At 45.8% G+C, this 16,934-nt stretch overlaps 1 protein-coding gene and 1 long non-coding RNA gene across 18 annotated transcripts in view; one reads left to right on the top strand and one right to left on the bottom strand.

The window, feature by feature from the left end:
- DST (dystonin) overlaps window positions 1-16,934 on the top strand; it is a 2,190,048-nt gene that overhangs the window by 1,164,923 nt on the left and 1,008,191 nt on the right. The window lies entirely within an intron of this gene.
- LOC138453382 (uncharacterized) overlaps window positions 1-16,934 on the bottom strand; it is a 58,095-nt gene that overhangs the window by 12,050 nt on the left and 29,111 nt on the right. The window lies entirely within an intron of this gene.

Here is a 16,934-nt window from a genome sequence, read left to right as displayed (position 1 = left end):
CCATATTCACCTTGGGTGATTTGTACTTCAACCCTCTGTAATCAAATGTTTACGTCAACTTCCTCTCAAATAATCCACCCTTATACAGGACAACTAGTTCTACGCATACTCCATTCACTTACCAATTATTTGGCACAGGGAACGAGACACAGGACCAGCGAAACAGTCCGGTGCCCCATTCCCCGTTGCTTATAAAGGAAATGGCAGCTTAACCATGTGACAGGAAATTGCATCCTCCTGTATATTCAAACTGCTACCTTGGTGGCCATCTTATACTGTTATCCTAGCTTCACGGATGTCAATGTACTAACTTTGCGTTAATATATTGTTATTCAAATAGTTGTCAAGTTTTGGTCATAATTTGCATAATATCTTATTTATTATTTATTCTCTTCTCCCATAATACCTTACTTGGAGCGGCTTCGACCCGCTCTCCATTGTCCCTCCATAGTGTCCATATAATTTATTGGCGTGAGTGGGGGCGGGGTGCCGGAGCGGGAACCCACTCCTGTGCCCCGTCACTCACTCACTACTCGACCAGTCGTAGTCCTGATCAGCCACAGGGCACTCTCACCCATGCTTACTTCCAGTCGGCTTCCATCTTAGTGTTCATTCTATACCATAATTGGCGATATGATGTTCCTCAACATCTGTTTAACCTCTACTAATGCAGATTCCAAAATCTCATTTTGACCTAATGTGTAATACAGTCAATTTACCTACCTTGAACATTTGATTATGTCAGATTCCAGTCTGCGCAAATCTCTCGGCATACAGTTTCATATAGTTGCGCAATTTCAATCTTTACAGCGCTACTATTGATGGCTCACAGAGGTACTCACCATCTGCTTACAATCTACCACTGTTATGCATCTAATTTGAGTAGTAATTTACCTGTACTTTTGGTCACAAAACCTCAAAGTACAGCTCACCATTTACAAATGTTAAATTACTGATAGCCTCAATCACTTTAATAAAAGGCGGTTTGCCCCTAGACTGTTTAACGTATATTCAATTAAAATCAATGTTGTGTTTGGAAATTCTAATTATTGCATCGGGGAATCCTTTTCATTTGCGCTCTACTGGATTTATTAGGACATTGCTTATGGAATTTTATGTGGCAGTATTCAGTTAGGTATGACCTTGCTCATATGAGTGTTTCGAACCCACAGACGACCTTCTTCGGGCCACTGCTATGATAACCAATTGTTGATTACAGATAACTGGTCAGATCCCATTCAGCATTTAACCCTCGAGGGGTCATTGAGTCAAGGCAATCTATCCAAAAAGCCTCTCTATGTAGTAACATGGTGTTAACGCCGCCACCCCGTCTTGATCAAATGATCTGGTCCAAAATCACAAATCTCATGTGTGCTGCATCATGTCTGTTTTTCAATAAAGCAAATGTGCACCAGTGATCTAAGGTTTTGGAGTCTCACATTGGATTCGTGCTCCGTCCATCTTATTTTTGCTTTTCTCCCCATCATACCGACATATAATAAGCCACACAGGCACTTAATTCCATAGATGACATTTTTTTAATCACGTGCATGAGTGTCGCAACATGATCTTTTTTTCCCCGAGTAAGGATGTGAGATTGCCTGCCCTTTGATAATACTGCTGCAATGTTGACAGTTATTGCATGCAAGGGTGCCTTTATGATGTAATTTCTTTTTTTCGACTGTCCTCCCTGGTCTGCTGAAAATCAAGGAACTTCTCAAGGATTTACTTTTTGTATATGTAAAAATAGGTGGAGTTGGAAAAAGCCTTGAAAGTATAGGATCCCAGTTCAGGATATCCCCATTTTTTTCACAATGTTTCTGACCTTTAGCTTTGTTGGGAAAAGGTTGTAACGTACACTAGACCGGGACTAGTTTTACCCGCCTTGGGCATCAGAGTCTCTTGAGATACGCTCAGCACTCTGTGCTGCTTTGTCAAAAACCACCTCCTTGTACTGACGTACTAGGAATATTTCTTTCAACGTTTCCGTATGCTTTTGAAATTCCCCATTGTTTGAGATCATCCATCTATATCTTATAAATTGGCTTACTTGTACACTTTATAGAGTCTTCCTTGGGAGAAATCTTGTTGCCACTAGTAAACTGTTTCTGTCAGTGCTTTTAGTATAGAGGGGTGTTTCTAATATGTTGTCTTGTATTCTCACTTCACCATCTAAGAAATGAACCTTTACCATGCTGTGAATTGTGGTAAATTGTATTCAAGGATGTATGTCACTCATGTATTTGAAGAAGTCCCACACCTCGTCCGAGGATCCCTTCCAGATTCCAAAGATGTTGATGTACCTTACAGACATTTGTAGATGTGGCATCCATACATGTGATTCTAATACATGTTGTGTTTCCAGATGTAGCATGTACGTATTGGCATACGATGGGGCCATTGCTGCCCCCGAAGACGACCCAGAAATCTGGAGAAAAAAAGCCTCTCTCAAACAATGAAATTGTTCATTAAGACAATCTTCAGAAGTGACAGTACGAACACCTTATCTGCTTGACATGCGTTAAAAGGAGGAGTCATTCCATCACTTCAGGCCCTTCCTCATGTTAGTATATAAACTAGTTACATCCATTAACATCATTTCTCTGCCTGGTTCAAACTCCATGCTCTTCAATTTACTGAGGAAATGGCCAGTATCCCTGATGCATTTTGCATTGGTACTTAATAAGGGTTGGATTAATTTGCCCAAATATTGTGCAAGTTGCTCTAAACACTGTCAGTTGCCATTCTGATTGGACGTCCTGGAGGGATTGTCAGACTCTTATGTATTGTAGGTAATATATAAATCATCAGCATTATTGGTGGAGCTTGTTTAGAAATGCTTTCGTACGAGAGTTATGAAGCCATTGCTTTCCGCTTCATCTAACCCCACAATAAGCAGATGTACTCCTTGAGGAGGGTCATTTGGTAATTTAAGGTGTTACTGAACTGATTTTTCATTTCCCCTAGCGAATTACCCACAACTAGTTTGAAGAGTAGGAGCCATGATCCTGTCGAGGGAAAACCCGACAAAGGAAAGGCAAAGGACAAGCCCTGTGCGCCCTCGAGCCCGGGTGTCCATGAGAAAACGGAGAACCTTCGAAGGCCCTTTTGAGTTGAGAATCTACTCCCTCAAAGCCAAAGTCTGACACCTTCGACAACAAAGGGTTTGACGCCTCTACCGGGTAAATCTTTGACGCCATTGTTGTTGAAGCCCTCAACATCGATGGTGCCTAAACCATCAGCAATAAAAATGCTGAAATTGTCAAAGGATGTCGAGAAAACTAAAGAATCCGTCACTTCACTTCCAAGAAAGGACTTTTTCAAGTCTCTTTCTTCAATATTTGAGGAGCATAAGCCACCAGAGGATGAAGTACAGCCTTTTGGGTTAGAGGTTAGAGTATGGGACAGTAGGCGTTCCAGAGGCTCTAATATCAGAAGAGTCAAGGATGAATGATCTGTATTTATTTATTTCATTTGTAAAGAGCACATACAGCCCGGAGGCATTGAGGCGCTGTTGCAGTTACAAGTCAAGAAAACAAACTTTGTCATACAATTGTGATTTTTTTTGTCACGCAAAAGCAGGGGTGGCATAGGTGCAGTTACAGCTGTAGAACAATTACATAATTGGGAGGCATTATCATACATGTTAGAGGTACAATGTGGTGGTGATAGAGAATGGTGTTTGACACGTAGGCGCCATGCGCAGACGAGGTTGTGAGTTAGTCGAAGAGCTGAGTTTTGAGAGCTTTACTAAACATCCAGTAGGATTTCTCAGCCCTCAAGATGGGGGTGGAGTCGTCGTTCCAGAGCTTGGCAGCAAGGTAAGGGAAGCTTGAGCCTGCTGCTTTGTATGAGACACTACAGACAGCAAGTGGGATAGACACTTTTCCATAGATTAAATTTGGCAGATCAAACCCCTCAGATCACGCAGATGGGTCATACAGGCAATTAATGGCTAGAGTCATTGAATGGGGCAGGCCGGCACCAGCTTTTGAGCAGAACGACTTGACAGACATTTTAGACAAGGGACCCCAAGAGGACCCTATTCTTCCCTTCCATATAGCCTTGCAAAGGTGGATCAGTGCAAACTGGGATACGCCAGAGCCAATTCCGGCGGTGAATAAAATATTGACATGTAAATACAGGACCTCTAGTAGCGATCCTCATTATCTATCAAAACATCCCACTCCAGAACGCCTGGTGGTACAAGCTGCCCCATCTACTTCAAAACAGACTGCCTACCCGACGATTCCCCAAGACAGGGATGACGAACGCTATGATGCCTTGGCAAGAAAAGTCTTCTCGGCTGTGAGTATGGCCCTTATGTCGGCGAACGCCACTTGCGCACTTTCTAAGTCTACATTTACCCTATGGGAATGTATAGCAATGGCGGCTGATCATATTCCCAAAGTGGAAGAACGAGACAGATTTCTGAACATTATTAATGATGGAAAGGAGGCTATGTACGACTCCCTTCACACTGGTCTCGACCCGGCGGACAGTATCAGCAGAGCAATGGCGGCTAGCACTCGGATACGCAGATTTGCATAGTTAAAGTCTGGGTTTGCCTCTGATGTGCAATCAAGACTTCTTAACACGCCTTTTGACGGCACACACTTATTTGGCAGCAAGTCTGACTAGAGCCTGTAGAAGCTGCAGACCTCCAAAGCGGCAGCCAAATCCCTTGGTGCTGCAATCAGACAACCACAAACTCACCCCAGTGGAACAGCTTGGAGGGGCAGATCCTTTCATTTATATTCCTTAGCTGAAAGAGCGAGAAGACTGGCAAGTTAGAGGGGTTAAAGAAGATTCCCCTGTGGTTGACGGGGGAGAGGTGCTAAGACCGCCCAGGTAACGGCTGCTTTACCCTCAGCTGCTGCATCAGCTGCCTCAAAACCTCTCTGAGGCCTTAGTCCACAAACCCTTGTGGGAGGCAGACTCTCACAGCATCTGCAAGAATGGCAGGGTATTACTTCAGATGCTTGGGCATTGGAAACAGTAGCCCAGGGTTACTGCCTTCTCTTTCTAAAAAGGCCCCAGTATCATCCACCGGGGAGCAACTTTCAAAATTCCAGATTCGCTGCTTGTAGAGGAAATGTTTACCCTGCTAGAGGAAGGTGCTGTAGAATCAGTGCCTGTAGTTGGTACTCCCCTTACTTACTAATCCCCAAGAAGGATGGAGGAATGAGACCCATCTTGGATTTAAGAAACTTGAACAAGTTCCTCAAGAAGGACAAGTTCAAGAGGGTTACCATTTCTCAGATCTTCCAGCTTCAGGACTGGATGGTATCATTGGACCTTCAGGATTCTTACATGTGCCAATCCATCACAAGAACAGAAACTACCTGAGGTTCGCCGTTGGCGGTTCTCATTATAAGTTTGGAATTCTACCTTTTGTGCGGACCTTCGCCCGAGGGTCTTCACCAAGTTAATGGTGGAGTCTCAAGTGAGGAGGGATTCACGTCTATCCCTTCTGGACAATTGGCTGATCAGGCCCTGTTCTCCCGAACAGGTTCTGGAACATCTCAGCAGAACCTGCCACTCTCTCCGCAGACCGGGCTTCTCCCTCAATTACAAGAAGTCCCACATGATACCATCTGTGAAAACCCTGCAGCTGTTTCACTGCCCAGACCCCAGGGATACCTTGCTCAGGTGGCCAGGGCACAGCCATCGACTTTGGATCCAGACCCTGGGGTGGACAAATGCAGGAGGATCACTTGGGTGAGGGGTCCTCGGGGAGTGGAGGAGAGACACCCTATGGTTAGACACGGTATCTGCCCTTTTCCAATGCCCCTATCCAATCCGATTTTGTGGGATATTCCAACTTCCCAGACCCCCCTCTTTCCTACACAAATACTGAGCCGAGGAAGAGGAGATCTGAGGCTGAAAGGTTTACCACCCATGCAATACAATGGACATATCCCTCTAATGAGATCAGGCAGGGTCAGGCACTGACTTTAATCACGCACACCTAATAACTATTAACTCTCCCCACATGGTTAAAAGATGGAACACTGAGACACACTTTGAGCAAGGTGGTGCACGAGAAGGAGCAGACCCTCCCAGGGCGACGGCGAAAAAGGTAAAAGAGAGCGACAAACCGAGGGGTTAATCCGAAGGGGCAAGTAGCCAGAGGCCACCCCCCCCGGTAAGAGATCGTTATTTCCAAAAGGCCGTGAGGATTGCACAAGACAGCCCCGCTGGAAGGTGAGAAAGTCTTCAGAGTGCTACAAGGTTACCAGCCACCCCCTTTTCCCCCGGGTGAATGGCAGAGCTGGGGGATCCGCCGAAGCGGTAGTGGTAACAACCTTGAATCCTACATCACAGGCGTGAAAGACAGAAAGCATCTTAACATGACCGGTGAGTTGAAGGAAGCAAAGAAAGCCTGGTCTGTGTTTGATTGAAATGCTTGCGACAGTATCCGAGGGATGAAGGTTATGCGAGCGCTGATAAGCTGTGAGAGAAAGTAAATCCATTGTTAAGAACTGTGAATATGAAATACAAAGTAGCAGACTGGTCCGGTGAAGTGAGATTGCCCAATCGAAAGTCTCTGTGAAATGTTTTAAAGCTACAGAGGCAGTGAGAAGCAAAGGATAATGAGTGTTAGGTGAAAAGCTCAAGAACTATTCAACTTTGTTTTGTTGAATCTGCCAAGGGAGCGAGAGGAGGGTCCGAGCCCGACTGAGGGAGACCCGTGTGAAAAGCAAAAAGAGGATCCGAGCCCGACTGAAGGAGACCCATTTGAAAAGCAAGTTATACATTTTCTAAATGACATTGAAGCTGAAGGAAAATATGTCAAGTGGAAGTAAAGAAAGGAAGGAGGGTCCAAGTGGTCATGTGGAGGTGAGAGCAAAAATCCTCCCAGTTTTGAAAGTCTTCAACAGCAAAATCAAAATACGTGAGGAGGTTTGAGCCCCCTGGGGGAACCTATAGTGTGGAATGTGAAGACAGCTTGGGGAAGGGAACCCCATCCAGGAGAAAAGGCTGGAGCCTGATTTTGGGGAACCTATAGTGAACTGTGGTTAAATACTATACTTAGAAACTGTTTTGTTGAAACTGTGCAGAAACTTGAAGGATGACCTGGACTTGAGTGAGAGGAACCCGAGAGGTTAAACCTGTGAACCTGTGACTCAGACATGAATGGCCAAGAAGGCTCTGGAGGGCAGAGCCAGCCACCTAACTGTGTTCGCAAGCCAGAGTGTGTTCATCCATCAAGTGTTCCACCTAACCCCGTGGTATACAACGTGGGGACGAGAATGTATTTTGCCATTCAGACATTTCGTTTCATCACTGATTTTTCCTTTTGTAGATACATATACCTACATCATATTAGTGTGTATTAGAGTAAGGACAGGCATTAGGTTTTTGTTAGTATACGCCTTTATTGTTTGACTAGTACTGTTTGTTCATTATTTGATGGTCGAGATTATTTTAGGGATAGGGCCAGACAGGAGTTTTTCCAAACCCCTTGAATTTAACAATAAAGGTTTTGAAACATGCAACTCTTGTGACAGTGTCTACTTGTGATACCATGCCTCCCCTACAAAGGAGTGGTCCTGGGTGCATCCTCAGGAAAAGCCTTGTAACCCGAGGTGAGGGCGCACACATTCTGCAGATGGCCACCAAATTCCAGAGTGCTCACCATCTTCTGGCCTTTGACGTTTTGAGGTTGCTCCCCCTCATGGCATCCTGCATTTTCCTGGTGCCAGAGGCTCGACTGAGAATGAGATCTCTCCAATTGGCTCTCAGGGCTCAAATGTCCCAATTCTCGGGCAAGATGTCAGACCTTCAGGTTCCGAACAGTCACACAGAACCTTCTGTGGTGGGCTTGCAAGGAACATTCTGAAGGGAGAACCCTCACCCACAGGGTGGGGAGCCCATACCAACGATTTGACAATTAGCAGTCATTGGTCTCCATAGGAGTCCAAACTAGACGTCAATCTTTTGGAGCCGAGGGTTATCTGACTAGCGCTGAAAGCCTTTCTGCCCTCTGTACGAGGAAAGAAGGAATTGTACGATCGGACCAAATTAAAAGGTCAGACCATACAAAAAGCCCATAAAATGCTACCACCAAAGATTCAAACACCAGAAGTTCGAACCTTTGGTGGTAGCATTGAAGGTAAGTATAACAAAAATTAAAAAAAGACTGCAGAGGTGTCCCCCACAACACCCCGCTCACTATACTGTGTGGTATAGTGAGCGGGGTAATGCGGGGGATCCCTGCAACACCTGAAAAAAAAATAAAAACACCCCGCTCACTATACTTTTGAGTATGATGAGCAGGGTTTGCGGGGAAAACCCCTGCAGCTCCCGGAAAAAATAATAATAATAATAATAACAACAACAAAATAAAAAGAAAAGGACCCTGCGGCGCCAGTTCCCGATCAAGGAAGTGAAAGGGAACTGGCGCCGCAGGGACACAGCGTCTGAAAAGGTAAGTAGGGTTGTGGTATGTTGGAGGTGTGGGTGGGGGTGCGTTAAGGGTGTGGGTGTGTGGTGGGTGTGTTCTGGGTGTGGGTTTCAATGTGTGTTCGCATGGGAAATGTGCGAACCTTTTGTGGTTTGCACATTTCTCATGCAAGCTTTTCTGTCTCAGACTTTTCCGCAATGGAAAAATCACGTAGATCTGGGAAAGGATGACAACGCAGTGGCCATGTACTACCTCAACAAGAGGCGGTGTAGGGTCACTACCACTGTGCAGAGGAGCAATGCAGCTCTGGTTCAGGGAAATTCAATAAGGAATCTCCCTATCAGCAGTTGACATAGCCAGAGAGGAGAATACAGCAGCGGACGCTCTGAGCAGGCAGAGCAAAGTCTCCCACGAGTGGAAACTAGCTCAGGAAGTCCTTCAAGAGATCTTCACCCTTTGGAGAAACCCTCAAGTAGATCTGTTCGCGACCAGTGCCAACCGTAAGTGCGAGCTGTACTGCTCCAGGGAATTTCCCCCAAGAGGAGCTCTAAGTGACGCGTTCGTAGTGGACTGGGAGTTTCCATTCCTGTATGTGTTTCCTCCAGTACCCGTCATTCCTCATGCGATCAGGAGGTTGCGAAAGTTCAGGAAATTTCATGATCCTAATTGCTCTGGATTGGGCCAGGTGGACGTGGTACCCGGACCTTCTGGACATGCCCACCTGCCCTCCAACATGTCTTCCGCAAAGAGAGGATCTTCTCACACGCGAGGAAGGTCTGATTCTCCATCCAGAGGGTCAAGACACTCAACCTTCATGCATGGTTTCTGAGAGGTTGAGATATAAGGATTGGGACCTTCCAGATGATTTTCTGTAAATTTCGAAGACCAGCAACATCTTTGTACCGCTGCCGTTGGAACAAGTTCTGCAGCTGGTGTAGGGACAAGAATGAGGACCCTTTTCTGTGCAGTTCACCTATGGTGTTATCGCTCTTGTTACATCTGGCTAATCTGGGGCTCCAGGTTGGCACAATAAAGGATACCTGGCACAGCCGTCAATTTTTAAGCGCTCGCCTGAAGAGATATCTTTCTTCAAAATGCCACTAGTGATACAATTTATGAAGTGACAGACATGTGTTCCCTCCCATACCTTGTCAGGATTCAGTTTGGGACCTTAATTTGGTTCTAAAATTTCTCATGCGTACTCCATTTGAACCACTTCATTCTTGCCCTTTAAGGTCGTTAACCTTCAAAACCATTGTTTTAGTTGCTCTTACATCAGCCCGTAGGGTTAGTGAACTTCAAGCCTTTTCTTGCAAGCCTACTTCTACAATTTTATTTAAGGACAGATGATAACCCACATTTTTGCCCACAATTGTGTCTAATTTTCATTTAACATAGAAAATTGTACTACCTTCTTTTTATCCACCTCCTCATTCTGGAAAGGAGGATGAGAGAGTGCACTGGCTTCACCCAAGGTGAGCACTTAGCTTTTATATGAAATTGCGACAGGATGAGCAACTGTTTGTTGGTTATACAGGTCATAAATTGGGGATGGCAGTGACAAAACAAACCTTGTCTATGTGGATTATCTTAGGCATTTCATAGTGTTACAGACTAGCTGGAAAACATCCTCCTGAGGGCTCATTTGACCAGGGGCATGGCTACATCCTCCACTTTACAGAAAGGAGTCCCAATTCAAGATATTTGTGCGGCAACTACATGGTCCTCCGTTCATACTTTTACAAAGCATTATTGTCTGGACTCTTCCACAGGCCAGGAAGCAGGTTTTTGGAAGGCAGTGTTACATTCTGTTCATACAAGCCCATAAGGAAATTTGTACTCCCTCCTCCCACAATAATACTGCTTTGGGAGACTATCAAAAGAGGAGGAATACGTGGGAGGACACAATCCATCGAAGAACAAGTTACTTACCCCCTGGTAACGTTCTTTTGATGGAATGTTCCTCTCACATATTCCTCATCGCCCCTCCCAACCTACCCCACAGTAGAATTTCCGTGTTGTTACACTTTACGTTATTTTAGGGCAGAATACTGTCTTACGCAAGGTAACACCATAAAGTATTGAGGGAACGCATCAAAACGGAGCTGATGCTAGCGGTCGCTGCATGCGCTATATGTACCAGTGGTGACGTCGATATCGGGACGCAGGCCCTTGATGGACACAGAGTAGCCTGGCATCGCCACGCAGCACCCGCTGCTGAATTGCTTTTCTGAGGCAGCTAAAGCTGAATCTGGATATATCAAAAGATGAGGAATACGTGGGAGGAAGATCCAGTCAAAAGAACGATACCAGGGATAAGTAACTTGTTCTACAAAACATTTTTGAATCATTGAATGAAATGTATCAATTTATTTAAATCCGGTGAAGGGTAAATCTCCAAAGAAGTGCACTTGGGCATCTTGTGTGCGCCCTGATGCCTGAAGGCTTTTGGTGGGCTATAAACAAATAAATAAGTCCTTGTTTTAGTGCTTTTGTCATTTGTTCTCCCATTGAGCCATGGGAGACACCCAATTGCATCTGAAGACATTCAGAATATACATAACACTTTGGATTCAACTACCATTAGCTGTGCACTCCATATGACATTTCATTATTATACCCCTAGCACATGTCTCTTTGAAAAGATAGATGTGGTTGGCATGATCACCACCAAGTGGCAAGTGACATCTATGTACAAATGCACGTGGCAGCCTTAGTGCACAAAGGAGTGGGGGCTGCACAACTCTGCAAAGGGCTTATATTCTAAAAATCAGAGAAGCAGCATTGTGGTTCAAGGTGAGGGTGGATTATGCTTACAAGTTGAGAGCGCTCCAGTTTAACAGCGAGAGGGCAGTGCCATGATTCAAAGGCAAGGAGCAGGAGTTCTAGTTGAGGGGCGAGGATAGGCTTCAAGTGTGAGGGGCAGTATTCTGGTGCAAGCGGGGAGCAGCATTATGGTTCCCCTGCAGAAGGGCACCACTAAAGCATGGGGTCAGGCAGTGTTCTAGTTCCACCTCCACCGCTAAGAGGGTGTTAAGGGTTTCAGGGAAGGTTGGCGTTATGGTTTAGTTGACTGGGGCGGTGTGATGGTTTATCTGCGAGGGGCAGTGTAAAGATTCCCTTGGGGAGGGAGGAGAAGGTGGAGTGGGACGAAGGACCCTGGCTAGAGCATGGTTAAAATGAATTGTAAATGGCATTGGCAATTAGAGTACTTGCCAATGCCATCCACTATTAATTTTCATAGGAACAGTCATGGTGGTCAGGAATTTAATTACTCACCGTCAGACTGACATCTCACACTGCTGCTTCCACTCACACCCATGCTGCTGCCACAGAGGAGGAGGGAGAGCAGCCATTGTTCAAAGACTTGGAACAGTCTCTAGACTGCAATCCAATCAGGAATGGCGCTCCGCTTCCGAGTACTGGTTCAACAATCTGAGCACTACTGGCGTGCTGCATGCTCAGCTCTGCAGCAGATGTACAGGAAATTATGCTTCCAGCAGGGGATGGGGCTGAGCCTCAAAGAGGTGGCGCAGCTGCCCCAATTTGTTTTTTGCTGGGTGTTTGAGGTTCTGAGATACAGTGAGACATGTTTGACCCATGTCTCGGATCCGGCAACAAGATCCTCAATGCCTGCTCTATTCCTGCCGATCCAAAGTATGGGAACCGCTTATAACGCTGCTCTCACAACATCCCCATCGGCAATTTAGTAATCCAGAATCAGCGAGGATATTGTTGGCAAACAACCAGACCTCCACAAACACCATGTAAACCACTTTCTAAGAATCCAAATTGAGTGGCAAGAGGGGGGGTTTGAGGTTCAGCGCAAGGATCTAATATATTTGGTTGGAGTGAGTAAAGCTGCAGGTGGATGCAGGAGGCGCGATTTGCCAAGTCTAACGCCAAATAAGGAACCAAGTAAACAATTATTTTGCAAACACACTGCGCATAAACACAAATTTAGTCCAAAGTGGTATAGTGAATTTAATTGTCACTGAGGTAGCCTGACACGTGTTTCGGGCTCTTGCCCTTCAACTGAGGCTGTGAGTTAGGTGTGTTCAGTGTGAACCTGATTAGGGTAAATGAAAGAATAATTTAGCATGCGCTCCACTGTCACTTGCAATTGCACTCAAGGGTTTATATGGAAGCGTTTCCGCGTATCAGCGTCTCCGCTGAATGGAACGATTTCGTTCCATTCAGCGGAGACGCTGATACGCGGAAACGCTTCCATATAAACCCTTGAGTGCAATTGCAAGTGACAGTGGAGCGCATGCTAAATTATTCTTTCATTTACCCTAATCAGGTTCACACTGAACACACCTAACTCACAGCCTCAGTTGAAGGGCAAGAGCCCGAAACACGTGTCAGGCTACCTCAGTGACAATTAAATTCACTATACCACTTTGGACTAAATTTGTGTTTATGCGCAGTGTGTTTGCAAAATAATTGTTTACTTTCTAAGAATGGATGGCAATCTCCCACAGATTCCTGATCTTCAGAAGTAGATTTCACTGAGCAGTTGGCATTGGAAAACATTTGTACCCTAGCAGGGAGCGTCATGTCCATCGGCTTTGACTTCCGTCTGCAGTGCCGCTACTCGTCTGAGTACAAAAGGAGGCATGACGCCCCATGACCCAAGATCTTTTTTTCCGTGTGCTCAGTATGCTACTTCGGAAACTCTCTTTTCCTCAAGAACATTTTCCACGACGACATAATGTCGACCTTCAACATTTCGGGTTTTAAATGGTGCAATGACTGTGGTTCGGAGATGTCTATTCCTGATCCCTATAAGATTTGCTTATAGTGTTTGGGGATGAGCTCCTCGGGCCCCTTCTCGAAGAAATAAATGTCATCAAGTCATTGGTGCCGAAACATTCAGCAGTACCATCGAGACTCTCCACACCGAAGAGACTGATGCACATGTTCTACTTTTGGCGTTGAACTCGAGCCAGTGCACACCGGTCTTAAGGGCTATGTATTTCCAATCCATGTAAGCAGTGAACGGATATCCTTCAGTTTCTAAACATTGGAACAGTGGGGAGGACAGACCCAATTTTGCTCAAATCAAATGACTATCCGCAGAGAAGTAGACCTGATCAACTTAGCCTCGGATCTCAGCAGCGCGAGTGACTTTGACACATCCCCCACCTAGAAATTTGAGAGGCATCACTGTACGAGCATCCAAATGCAATTTTGTGTCACAATCCGAAAGGTGGATTCCTTGGGACTCGGTGTCCCACCCAGATAGCAGTATTGCTTAACAGACATCCTGAACAGGGCACCACACAGGGAAGTGGTTTCCACTGTAATCCCGTGCTCGCAGGCTCCATCATGTCCCTTTGGAGATCTCCATGCTCAGCACCGATGGCAAACAAAGAACTAGCAAAAAAGCATAAACTGACATTGACTGACCCAGCGTGCTTATCAATGCACCCAACTCCAGAAAGCCTGGCTGTACAAGCAGCCACAGCAGGCCAAACGGTACAGGTTTTCAAGCCACCACCCCCACCCTCCAGATAGGAGGAGAACATTTTTTGGATCCCTAGGAAAAAAGATTTTATGGGCGAGCAGTGTGGCGCTGAAAACGATTAACACCTTATTTGCATAGGCAAAATACACATAATACACATATGGCCTTCGGAAGGCGATACCTGAGGTGGCTGAGCACATGCCTGAAGGAGAGGTGAGGGGTGGTTTTAAAGAGCTGGTAGAGGACGAAGAAGAAGTTATTTGTCAGGCTCTGTGGATGGGTTTAAACGCTGCCAACTGCCAGAGCCATAGGAACAGTCACAGTCATAGGAACAGTCATGGTGGTCAGGCGACTTGCGTGGATGAAAACTTTGTACAGATTACATTTGGCGGAACTCTTGTTTTGTCTCCTAGGAAAATATGTTCTTAGAAACGATTAAAACAGCCAAAGCTGCTGCAAAGTCTCTAGTCTGGAAGTACATCATTTCTTGACTTTAGACTTCTCAAGGAAGTACAGGTGAAGATGGCAATGCTTGTCGCTTGTCCACATCTTGTAGGCCCTGAAAATCCAAAACTGACTATTGTCCCTCAAGCTTCAATACGCCCATTCCCATGTGCACATTCATCAGAGGCACATAAAGTTCTTGAGGTTTTTTTTATTGTAAAGATGAATTATCAGTTTTGAGTACTCCCGTTCAGGCTTACCTTCACCCCAAGGGTTTTCACCAAGCTGATGGCTTTGGAGGAAGAAGAGTATCCACGTCTTTCCCTACCTGGATGACTGGCTCATCAAAGCCATATCCCCAGATCAAGCAATTACACATCTGCAGAGCATATGCTACCACCTGCACAGCCTGGGCTTCTCCCTCAACTTCAAGAAGTCACAGGTTACACCGTCTCAGATGCTCCTTTTCATCGGAGCCCAAGAGCTCAGAAAAGTATTTCCTGCTGAGGAAAGGGTGCAGAGTTTCCTTCAGATGGTCAGACGGTTCCAGAACTCTGTCAGGCAGAGAGTACCTTGGCCTCCTAGGCCTGATGGCGTACTGCATTTTCTTGGTGCCGCAAGCGGAGAATGCTGCAGTGGTTTCTCAGGTCTCAGTGGTCCCAACACTGCAAAATCATGGGAGACCCATGTTTCAGCCCGGCTAGCTCTGGTGGTTAGAGAAGGAGAATTTGAAGGCAGAAGAGCCCTTCTGGCAACCATGGCCGAGGGAACTGATTAAAGATATCTCCTTAAAAGACTGGCTTGCTCACCTGTGGGATCTCTGGGTGAGCAGGACTTGGTCATTGACAGAGACGGGGTTAAACATCAATTTGCTAGAGCTGCGGGCAATCAGGCTGACTCAGAAAGTCTTCCTACTTTTCATGAAGGAAATATCGTCCTGATCCTGACAGACAACAGTGACCATGGGCTGCCTCAACAAGAGAGGGGAGTAAATTCACTGCCCCTTTGCAGGGAGGCAATGCAGCTTCGGTTCTGAGCGTTGGAGAACCAGGTCTCCTGGTCAGAAACCCATCTAACCGGAAAGGAGAATGTATTGGCGGCTGCTCAGAGCAGGCAGCCTACAGTCTCGCATCAGTAAGAGTTGTGCGAGGAGGATCTTGTGGAAATCTTCAACCTCTGGGGAACCCCCTCAGCTGAACGGGTTTGCAAGCTGGGCCAAAAGGAAGTGTCAGCCATCTTGCTCCAGGCAATTTCCCCAGGGTAGGGGAAGCGTTCACAGTGGAGTGGGGCTTCCATCTCCTCTATGCATTCTCACAGATTCCCATCAGACCACAGGTTCTCAGGAGGTTGCAAAGGTTCTAAACGATGACGATTCTCATCACTCTGGACTGGGCGTGGAGGACATGGTATGTGCACCTTCTGGAATGGCTATCTGCCCTCAGCAACATCTGCCAATGAGAGAGGATTCTCTTGTCTCAATTCAGAGGTGAGGTTCTGTAGGCGAGGCATGGTATCGCAAGTATGACACTGACACAAAAAGTACAATTTCTAAAAGCTTTATTAAAGTTTCTAGGTTTGGAAAAACTCCTACCTTGCCCTATAACTAGGATGGATGCAGTCTTGACCATCAAATAAATAAAACAGTCCCAGTTGAGTCTGTCAAATCAAAATGGCCTAAACTAACAAAACCTAATGCCTGCCCTATTTCTTATACAAAACGTGCGTAAAGGAGAATATGTATGCAAAGGAAAATCATTGTTCACATATAAAGAATAAATGTGGCTGAGTCAGCTCGCCTACCCATGTTAGGCAGCACGGAGTAAGGTGGTCCCTGTACTCTGGCTCAGGTTCTCAACACAAAGGCATTTCAAAACGTGGATCGAGGCCCGTCTGGCCTTCCACGTTAAAGTCTCTCTTGTTAAAGTCTCTCTTTCCAGCTTTCAAAACACAGTTCTACAAAACTTTCTCACCGGTCCCCCTCTGTCGGGCTCAGACCTCTTAAAGCAAACGTTCATGTCTGTCTCCCTCAGTCATGCTCAGACCTTTCAAAGCAAAAGTTGAAAAGCACTTGAAGGGGCTCCCTTCCCCAAGCTCATTACACTTCCAGTCTCCCTCAGTTGGGCTCGGATCGATTCCGGATGTTGAAGACTTTGGAATGTGCGTGGCTTTTACTACAGACCTCCGCAAGACCACTTTGACTTTCCCTTCAGCTCACACTCGTGTTATTTGTCCCAGTGCTTCTTAGTCTGGGCAGTTCTATGTTATAAGCACCAAAGTTCAACGTTCACCTTTTTACTCTCCCCTTTTCTCTGAGTTCATTTTGATCACTTTACTTTTACAGTTCATTCACTTTATCATTACAAATATTTCACATTTCACAGAGGCTTTCGAGTGGGCTACTTCCTTTTGCCGGACCACTCTTACTCAGTGTTGCTGGTTTCACAGCTATCCTTACTTCAAGGTTCATTCACAGGTTTGCCTTTCTTCACGTCTCATCCACACGAGTGCAGCCTTCAATTTTGCGATATAATGTTTCAACTTCAATCTTTCCTTAACACACACCGGTCTTCCATATCGCTTGTCAACTCACTGGCTGTGTGCGTTTCTGTC

Source organism: Ambystoma mexicanum, chromosome 4p (assembly GCF_040938575.1).
Source record: "Ambystoma mexicanum isolate Mex_15411 chromosome 4p, UKY_AmexF1_1, whole genome shotgun sequence".
In the NCBI taxonomy this organism is placed as follows: Eukaryota; Metazoa; Chordata; class Amphibia; order Caudata; family Ambystomatidae; genus Ambystoma; species Ambystoma mexicanum.
Note: the sequence above shows the minus strand (reverse complement) of the source record. Positions and strands in the feature narration are given on the sequence as shown.